This window comes from Pipra filicauda, unplaced genomic scaffold (assembly GCF_003945595.2).
Source record: "Pipra filicauda isolate LSUMZ 115617 unplaced genomic scaffold, ASM394559v2 scaffold410_size627686_pilon, whole genome shotgun sequence".
NCBI classification, from domain to species: domain Eukaryota; kingdom Metazoa; phylum Chordata; class Aves; order Passeriformes; family Pipridae; genus Pipra; species Pipra filicauda.
In genome coordinates this window covers 146,279-156,229 of record NW_024104544.1, presented here as the reverse complement: position 1 = coordinate 156,229, position 9,951 = coordinate 146,279, and the positions used below count along the sequence as shown (strand labels likewise).

Genomic DNA, 9,951 nt, shown 5'->3' with positions numbered 1-9,951 from the left:
ATCAATCTGGAGAGTACCCAGACTCCATACACAGGCTTATCTGGGAGAACGTCCAGCAGACGCTGGACAGTGATCTTTGTGGGTCTCTTCCAGCTCAGAAAATTCTATGATTCTGTTTTCTTTCTGCCCTTTCACTTGTCATCCTTGCCTTAAGAATCCAGATGTGACCTTGCTGTTGAATGTTTGAGGGAGTTTAGCCTCACACAGGGTGACATTTCCCAGAAAATGTAGCTGGTTATCAAGATTCCAGAGCATATGTGCTTCCTGGCAGTTGGCTGGTTGCTACTTTATGGACATCAAACAGAAGAGGGGAAGGAGAAATGACAGTTTGGAGTCTGTAAACGATCTGTTCAGTTTACTCCTAGGGATAAAGGGCTCTGTGAGGAAGCTGGGCAAAATGAAGTTTGGGGAATTTGGTGGGTCTTTGAGGAAACTGCTGGCAGCAGATAGGCAAACAGCAATAAAGGGGAACTGATGGTGTGAGTGAGGGCAAAAAGAAGTGTGAGTGGGGGCACTGACGACAAGAATGAATGTGGACTAGAAAAAACAGGGCACTGTAATCCTCAGTGATCCTGAGTCAGTCTCTGTCATCCCAAGTTGTGATATAGATATTCTTTGGTCTTTTTGTCTATAATGAGCTCTGCCAAGAAGATCAAGCATTTGAAAAGTCTAAGCCAGGAAAATGAACACTGCAAAACTGAAACCTTTGACTGTGTAAAATACAAAATAGGGATAAAAAAAGATTGTGAATAACTCTTCCCTGTGTTACTGTACCCTTCCGGGGAAGGTAAGTGCTGTCAGGCTCAGTCTCATTCAACTGTTCTGCCAGGTGAATTTTAGGGCATGCTGGCCAACCGTGCCTGCTTCTCGGGTTCATCAGAGGACAGACTGCGGGTCTGCTCTGAGCCTCACTCTTGCCACAGGCTGTGCCGAGTTTTGGTCAGGCCATGGGATAACTCGGGCAGACAGGGACCTCGGGAGGTGCCTTTCCCAAGTCCCCTGCTCAGAGCAGCACTGCTGTGAGGGCAGGCCTGGGGGCTGTCCAGGGCTCGGCCCCGATGCCCGGAAAACCTCCAAGGAGGGAGCCTGGCCGTCCTCACCCTGCAGCCTGCGCTGTCACCTCCCTGTCCCCACTGGGGCAGAGTGTGCTGGTGTCCCCGTCCCGGCCGTCGGGAACATCCCCTGCACGCAGGGCTCTGAGCGCCTCCGTAAGGAAGCGTAGACGACGCAGCGGGAGCACAGCCATAAACCCCGAGCAAGAGGCGGCTGTCCCGCAGGAGCTGGTGCGGTGACAGCGCTGAGCTCCCGGGGCGGGAGCGGCGCCGCTTCCCCCCGGCGCGGGCTGGGAGTTACTTCCCACGCAACATGCCCCGGAGGGGCCGGTTAGCTCAGTTGGTTAGAGCGTGGTGCTAATAACGCCAAGGTCGCGGGTTCGATCCCCGTACGGGCCAGTGCTTTTGCCCGTCGCGGCAGGAGCGCGGAGCCGATCCCGTGCCCGACCTGCAGCCCCCGGCCGGGAGCGGAGCATCCACTGACCGGAGAGAAAGGGGGAGCAGGCCGGAGGTAGGGGAGGGAAGCGAAATAACCGGAAAAGGTGCCAGGAGAGAAATACACGTGCAGGAGCTGTGCGCAGGAGTGCTTTAAATCTTTCCGTAGGACTCCACGAAATATTCGGTGTGTTATGCCTCAAGGCGTTTACTTCATGTGCTGCTGTTAGTCAGAGTTAAGACTGAAGAAGGCTTGCAGGATTTGAGATGGTCCTGACTTCCAGTGAATAACCACAGGGAAAAAGAACATCAGGCATTTAGCTCATTGCACTATTATGACTTTGGTAGCTCTGTGTCACAGGCTGGAAGACACTGAAGCGAGTGGGGTTTATTTTTTTTTTTTTCGTTTGTAGCAGGAGGACAAGCAGATCTCACATGGCAGACTGATTTTTCATAGATTGTTCTGAACTCCATGTAGGACATACCCAGACTTGACAGACACACCATAATCTGAGTCTTAATTTTTATGGGTGTGCTATTTGTTAGAGCAAAAAATCCAGGCCAAACTGAGGTATTCTAATGGAGTACTATGTCTGCAGGAGTGGCCAAGATAGATCCCTGGTGGCTCAACTGGCCTCTATAAGGGTGTTTTCTATCTAAGAAACTTCTCTTGGAAGCTCAAAATAGTTATTACTTTTGTCCTGTCTACCTCTGAAATGAAATGGGATTTCTTCAGAGGAGGGAAACTTTCTGGTGCAAATGTTTTCTTATATAAACCAGTGATTTTGTTATCAGAGTTGCATACAGACAGGTCACAGCTCCTTTGGGAAAATACTTTGAGTTAACAGCATTCTACTGACTTCTTTTACAAATTTTTTAATATGCTCCCTCTCTATCTGGGTCTGTTGCTTGAGGTTTCTTCCAACTGCAGCATTTGATTTAAAATAAGAGATAATAAAAAAAAAAAAAAGAAAAAAGAAGAAAAGTGGATGACACTTCATAACAAAGCAGAGTTTTGAGGCAGAGACATTACATATTCCCCACAGTGTCACCAATGTACCACAAGGACGCATAGACATGTCACTCCAAAGTCACAATGTAACTTGTAAGTCACAAGAATGAATATTCATGTTATGTAGCATCCAAACTGCTGCCATGGCTCCATCAGATGTCATGGGAGAGTAATGTGGTGCTGGTTTGATGACCTTCTGGCTTGCCACTCCACTCAGTGATCCTCCTCAATTCCTTTGGGTCCAGCTATAGTGGCCAGGACTTGACTACATATAATGACATCCATTTTAAATGAGCTGAAAAGGGAAACAACACCATGTTCCGCTTCAGAAAAAAAAAGAAATATCTGGGAATAATATTGCTTTGTTTTATGTTTCCCACATTAGGAATCGGATATTTACTGTAGCTATGTTGCTGTATAGCCATGTCCTCACTGTAAACCAAGGTGATGCAATGGCTCCTTGGCCACTTTTTCAATTTGTTTTAAATTGCTTATATTCAGTGTGTTTTTTTGGCAGTCAGGATTGTATGGGCATGCTTTCCGTAAATTTAGTTTCAACAGATGGTTGTCAGATTGTGAGGGTCAGCCATTGTCCCTAGGGGAGTCATTCCAGAGACCCTTCTTCAACCTCGTAGGTAGCTGGAGAATAAAAAGAGATTAAACAAACAAACCCATATAGTGGAATAATGCTGTCATGAGGACAGCAGAGGAATTTCCATTCTGATGCTTTGCAGTGGCAGATGCTGGGGCATATTCTGGGGTTAGTATTCAGTGTTTCATTTAACCCGTAAGTGGATTGTGCAACATCAAGGCCAAAACAGGGATCAGTCGTTGTGTGCTTAAAAAGTGTGGTGTGAAGCACAGCTTCTCTGCCCACAGCAGTTGGTTATGGAGAGGATGAACCTCTTGTTGACTATGACAATACTGAGTGCTGACAGCTCAGGAGGAAACTTATAATCAATCCAGTCAAATCTCTTCCTTCAGTTACTGTTTCATTCACTCAGTGATGTTTTGAAGCATTTTCTTTCTCAGCCACATCACAGGTTAATTTTATAATTTCTTATATTGTGTTTTTATTGCTAGAGCATCTAAGTGTTTTGCCATCGGGATGCTTTATTCATTCAGTTTTCTTTTAGGTGTCTTAATTATGGTGAAAATCTGAGTGGCAAGGATTCATCAGGTCTATCAATACAGCAATGCACAGATGCTATTCAGAAACATCTATTGAAATCAAACGCAGGATGTGGTGTGGTAGAAGAGGCTGCTTTTTAGATCGATTTGTGTGCAACAAGGTTGTAAGCATTAATTCTCTTATAGGTGAAGCTTAACCTTTGCTTAAACTGGGGAGTGTAGTGGTTGCCTTCCACACACTAGAAAAAAAAAATGGCAGCTCCATCAAAAAACCTGAGCCTGTCCCAACCCTAAACAAAGGTTCTCATTTAGTATTGTGAGCAGAGATGCAGGTGGGAGGGGGATGAGGAAATGCCATAGAAACAGACCCGGGAAGGAGCTGCCAGCCAAGAATGTGGCTGAATGGGCACCGTAGCTCAGTGCTGCGAGCCCAGGGTCTGCCTAAATGGAGCTAGGAGCTGCAAGGAAAAGGCCGACAACCAGCCCGCTGTTTGGGTCCTCTAGTGTCTCAGAAACAGGGGTTATTCAGGAAAGGGGGATGGCATGAGAGAGAATCTGGCTTCCATTTTCTTTGCAACTCAAATAATAAGGACCCTGATTTTTTTATCTTGCAGTTCACATCAGAACAGAATGACTATATTTACTGCTGAAGCTGAAGAAATATTCTCAAATTTGTATTTCTTAGAAAGTAATTGCTAAAATGAAGTGTCAGCAAATCTGAGTAATGTGTTAAAACCCGAGAAAGTGTGATGGGCTGGACTTGAACAGAAATCAAATCTTTGCCCTTGATGTACTCTATAAAAGGATTAAATAACTTTGTAAACCAAGTATCTGGCAATTTTTACCACAGTTTTGAACAAATGCCTGCCTGTAGAGTTACTAATTTTAAACAGCTGAAAGTCCTTTTTTCACTGTGTAAGAATTTACCATCGTAGTGAATGATGCCCATGGCACAACAGAGCCACGTGGAGGTCACTGAATTCTCATTTGAACATGTGCCATATAGAACCATGTGAAAGGTAAGTGTGGAAATATCTGGCTTCTGGTGTGTATTTTTGCTTGTTTTACAAAGAATAAATAAACTCTTACTAGATTAGCAGGAGCAGCTATAGCTGTGCACCAATTCTATATAATGCTTCTTGCCTTATGGTCAGGTACAAGTTTTCAGTTTAATCAGTATCTAGTCACTGTTTCCCAGGGAAAGTAAGCAGGAGATAAAAAAACCTTTGGTGATATTCTTTCAGAGCTTAAAAGAAAGCATGTTGAAGTCTGGGTATGATTTTCTTATTTTTGTAGATGAAGATGAATAAAGACAAATAACATGGATATATTTTGCTATGCCATTTTTGTCATTAATAATGTAAGGAACAGTGAAGAGCAATGAGGGAAGTCTGGAGTTTGGCATGCTCAGACTTGGGTGGAAAAACTGTGGTGCCCCAGAGGGGGACAGCAATGATGGGCCCCTATAATTTGGTAGGCTGACCATGCCTTCTCATGTTCCTGAACAGACAGTATAGGTATTATACTTTGTATCTGAGGCTTAACTGAATTACAGCTGGCTAATATCCATCACAACTTTTGGAAGCAAATAATCTGCTTTTCTATTAAATGGTTAAAATGCTACATGGGATGGACACTGAAGCACCTTCTGACTTGTCTTGCTGATGCTTTCAGGGGCAGAAATTCTGACTTGCTCTAGGCTTAAATCTAAATCAGAGAGGGGAAGACAAAGTTAAAATCCCAGGGTTCTGACATCAACTCCTCCCTGTGGTAATCAGCAGCTCATACGCCCTCCTTGTACACAGTCTTTTAAAGCAATCATGAAAGCACAGAGCAAGAGGGCAAAGCAGGACAGCACATCTCCCGTGTGCCACTCCACAGGCTTGACACAAACCCTCATGGCACACTCTACAGAAAGCTGCTCTGGCACTGAGCTAGATGGTTGCAGCTCACGCTGTCTTGGTGGATTAGTTTTAATAAATGAGCATCTGACATTGTACCCTTGAAACAATGCTTACCAAAAAAAGCCCTTTCACTAAAGTTTGTCACTTGAACTGTATTGCAGAGAACTGGTTCGGTCTGCAAAGAAAAGCAAGGAGTTTACTGAGGATACAAAACTGAGCATAAAAGGGACCTTTAAGTTTCTGTGTTCTTCCTCTTCAGCCAAAGAAAATTCCAATATCTGGTCAGTCCAAAGTCAAAAAGACAGGTGTCTGTGTCATCTTCAGTTGTGCTTGAATCCACTTTCTCTTTACCTAGAGTGTGGTTTGTATTTCATTGTCTTGGCTTTGTGAAGAATTCCCTTGAAGGTCGGGGAACAGGACAGCTTGGATGGGACAGTTGAAGAAAATATGGTTCAAGGAGCAATTTATTTCATGCCTAGAGGAAAGGCACAGATAATTGTCACCCACAATTATCTGGTTTCACTAGCTTCACTAGCTTCTTAATATGACCTGTCATCATTTTCAGTAAGAACAGCTTTTTGATGGTGGACTCTTTGCTCTTGAATTATTAAAAATGTTTTTTTAAGATGAAAATCTTCCTGCATCCCACTTAAGAATGACTTTTCTGGTTTTACCCTTATATATGCAAATTGAAAAAATTAATAAAAGCAAAACAAATATAATTGTGTATTTTGCCACAAAGTGTTTAATTTCAGCAAAACCAAGGCAATGTGGACTCAGCATCTGACTAAGAATTAAAGGACAGTTGAATATACAGGTTGTCAATTCTGCTTTTGACTTCATGCCTAGACCTTCAATTCTTTGTTTCTGTCTTTACCCATCTGTACAAAAAGGAAAATTCCTATCCTAATGAGGAAATACTCTTTAAAATCAACAGAGAAGTGCTACAAAAATCTCTAAAAAGAAAGAGGTAGTTACATTGCTGTATCCTAGCTGTACAGTAGCAACCTGTTTGGCTCATCTGCACACCTTCTAGTGGTAGATGAACTCCAGTAAAGAAAGTAACTAGCCTAGTGATGAGTTAAAAAAAAAAATTAGGCATTAGAATCTGTTTAAAGTATTAATTTATTTCTGCTAGACAGAAAGTATGCTGAGATTTCCTTAGGGTCATAGAACTTTTAAAAGTGGCAATTTCTGCCTCATATTGGTTTTAATGAGAAAATTGGATTTTCTCATTTCATGTGTATACACTTCAGTTCTTCTCCAGCTTTGTTCTCTAACAGATAGACTTGCAACAACTCTGCCAGAAATGTAAAAAACAAATTTTCTTTTAAGCAGGTGAGGCTCTAAACAACTGATGTTGAGGCAGCAGATGGAGAATACATTTTTGTGGTATATTTTGCTGGATATGCTGACCAACCTCTTCCTTCAAGAGCACTTCTGAATTTTTTTTTTTTTTTTAGGAAATGAATCTGAGGTACAGTAGCTCTGGTATTTTGTGTGCAACAAGGACAAGAAAGAGATTCCACTGCCTGCATACACCTTTTCATCTTATTTTGTCTCCTTTTAGATAGCTATTCTGGGAACAAGCTGCTGAAAGCAAGCTGACTGGTTTGAAGTTTAATTCTTTAATAAGGAAAGTGTGACTCTGCAGAGATGAGTAACTAGAGAACTCCAATCAATTGTTCTCTTCAGATCTTGGATTATGTTCCTGGCTCATGATGCCTATACTCCCTCCTACCACCCTGCTAACATCACCTGGTCCTAAAAAGCAAAGACATACTGTTCTGTAAATCACCGACGCAAATCATTCTCCATTTACTTCTTGTCATACCTAGCAACCTTATTAATGCTAGGTGCTGGACAGAGTACATTTTGCTCTTTGAGACATGTTGTGGCTCTGCAAAGGAAAAAATGTGTCTTTAGTTTTATCAGAAGTTCAGTGAGACTTACACAAGTATAAGGATGGGCTTTGTAAAATGCAACTTTACTTCTCTTCTAGGCCAGTTTTCTTTCCTGGCTGCAGCTGTACTTTTCCTCCTCCACAATCAAAAGCAAAACTGATTGTAGATTTGGGTTGTTGCCTGCCAGTTGGTAAGAAATTTGAGGAAAATGTCATGATTATAACAATCAGTAGGGGAGGGAAGGTCAATAGAGGGGGGCAGGAGCCCAGAATAGAATCAACCATTCTTATGGTTCTCCCACTCACTGCGTATAAAACTCTGGCTGTACCCCAGCACTCATCCAAGTTGGGATCATGATGGAAAATAGGTCTCCCCAGTTACTTATTCAGGATTGTGGCAGTGGTGTCTTAAATAGACAGGGAGATTAGCCAGAATTCTCATGACCTTTTTATCTCCCTTCTGATGTTGTATAATGGTCTTCTGCACTTGACTTGTGCCAAAGAGTCATAAAAGATCAGAAACGTATGAACCCAGGAAAGATGGGGGGAGGGAAGGTGTAAAACTCTACTAAGACACCACAACTCAGACTCATAGAAAACTCTACTGTCATTAAGTTTCTGCAAATGATATCCCAGTCTCTTTTACCTAGTACAGTTTATTTTTCGCTCTTCTGGAGAGACAGTCCTGTCTAAGGCTTCATACTCTAAATTCTCCTTGAAGCAAGAAATGCCAGCAAGGAGAATCTTGGCACTTTTACAAATAAAAATATATATATTTCAGGCAGCACAAATGCGCACCTTCTTTTGACAATCGTGAATTGTCACTTTGTCCATATTTCTAAACTGTTGAGACACTGTGGTTAAACCATGACAATTTTCCAAATATGAGAAAGAAATTTTATTTACTCTAGGAATATTTCAATGAATTTCCAAAACTTTATTTTTTGATTGAGATATTTCTGATTGGTTAAATTCTCAGCATCATGTAATGTTTAAATGAAAGGACATCTCCGGCCTTTTAGATTAGTGGTATTTACAAAATTGTTAGATGTCTAAATTCTGTAACATTTTTGGGTCACCTCTAGGTGTTGATGAAAATAGCACTACTGTGCAGCAAGAAATGTTTTTCATCACCTCTAGAATTACTGTTAGTCTGTCTCAGAAGTATTGACTTCCAGTCTAATCACTTTAGAATGGTCTTCAACTGCACTTGAATTATCTGCACATTTTGCAATTGCTTAGTCTTATCCTATTTCGCTTAGAGTTATCATAATTATTTCTTTTGTTTTTATGGTTTTGAAACACTTGATCTTCTGTAGCTTGCACTAATGTTCCCTTTCAGTCTGAAACAGGAATCTTGAACCCCAGAATAGTACTTGTCCTCTCTGTTGCTTTAATATGTGTGTACCCTTCTCCAGCATGAGTACTGTCACTGATACACTTACTGACAGTGCTAGGTGTACATATTCGAAAGCTGAAATCATGCTCTGATCAACACTGTTCTCTCCAGCCTATTAGGCAAGTCTGCTAGATTCTAGTTTTAATTTGTAAATCCTTTCCTGACACTGAGATCTAGGTCAGTGATGTCAAACTTCATTTGGTGACTTAAGTAGGTGCCGGTGGCCATGAGCTGCAGCACTACTGAAAAGTAGACTCAGCACCCCACACTAAAAAGTGTTCAGTCTATCTATATTTGAGAGAATTGCTGCTGTTTTCCTTTATAATTACTGTACATAATTATATATGACATCAAAGCTGTCTTGATCTCTGGCTATTCAATTTTAATCACTAGAAGGCTTAATTCTCAATAATGGTACATCTCTTCTGGGCCCCTAATGTAAGTGGAAACAGCCTCCTGGAACTTCAAAGGACAAAATGTTTTACTCCCAGGTTCCCAAAGAGATGATGGTCTACACTGTGGTGCTGTATAGGAATTCCTTTCTTTAGAAAACCTTTACCATAACTTTAATTAGAAGTACATATGAATTAGAGAAGCCTCTAATTCCAGTTAGAGGTTAGACTAAGTGTGTGAGTAGTAGCAGTTTATATTCCACTTGTTTCTTCCCTTAGTACTTGGGCCTGGAATATCTGTGGTTCATTGTGCCAATTTTTGGTTCTCTCTGAAACATGTGACTCTCCATTCCAAGATTGTCCTCTATATTTACAGTTGCTGTACTACATGTCTGGTGCTTCTTCCAACACATTTCTTATTTTTTTTTTCATACTTCTGAATCTAAATCAGCCTGGGCTCCTGGGATTTCATATCTCCTTATGAATCCTGATCTGAGCACTTTGCCCTCCTATTTCCTGGTCCTACTAATTCACAGCTTAAACCTAGGCTTTCCTCAGGTGTACACCTATAATCCTGTACTGTAGAAGACAATTTTGTTTGTAAAGATGAATACTTATTTGAATGCCAAAATGTTAGCTTTGAATTCTTTGTATTAAACATTTTAAATCTGACATTGACTCTATCCAACTATGCAGGCTTTGTAGTTGCTACTTCTGTGCAGA

General features: G+C 41.6%; 1 non-coding gene across 1 annotated transcript; it reads left to right on the top strand.

The window, feature by feature from the left end:
* Positions 1 to 1,377: 1,377 nt before the first annotated feature.
* On the top strand, positions 1,378 to 1,451 carry TRNAI-AAU. Its single transcript has one exon. It is a non-coding gene; the product is annotated as a tRNA-Ile (tRNA).
* Positions 1,452 to 9,951: the final 8,500 nt, after the last annotated feature.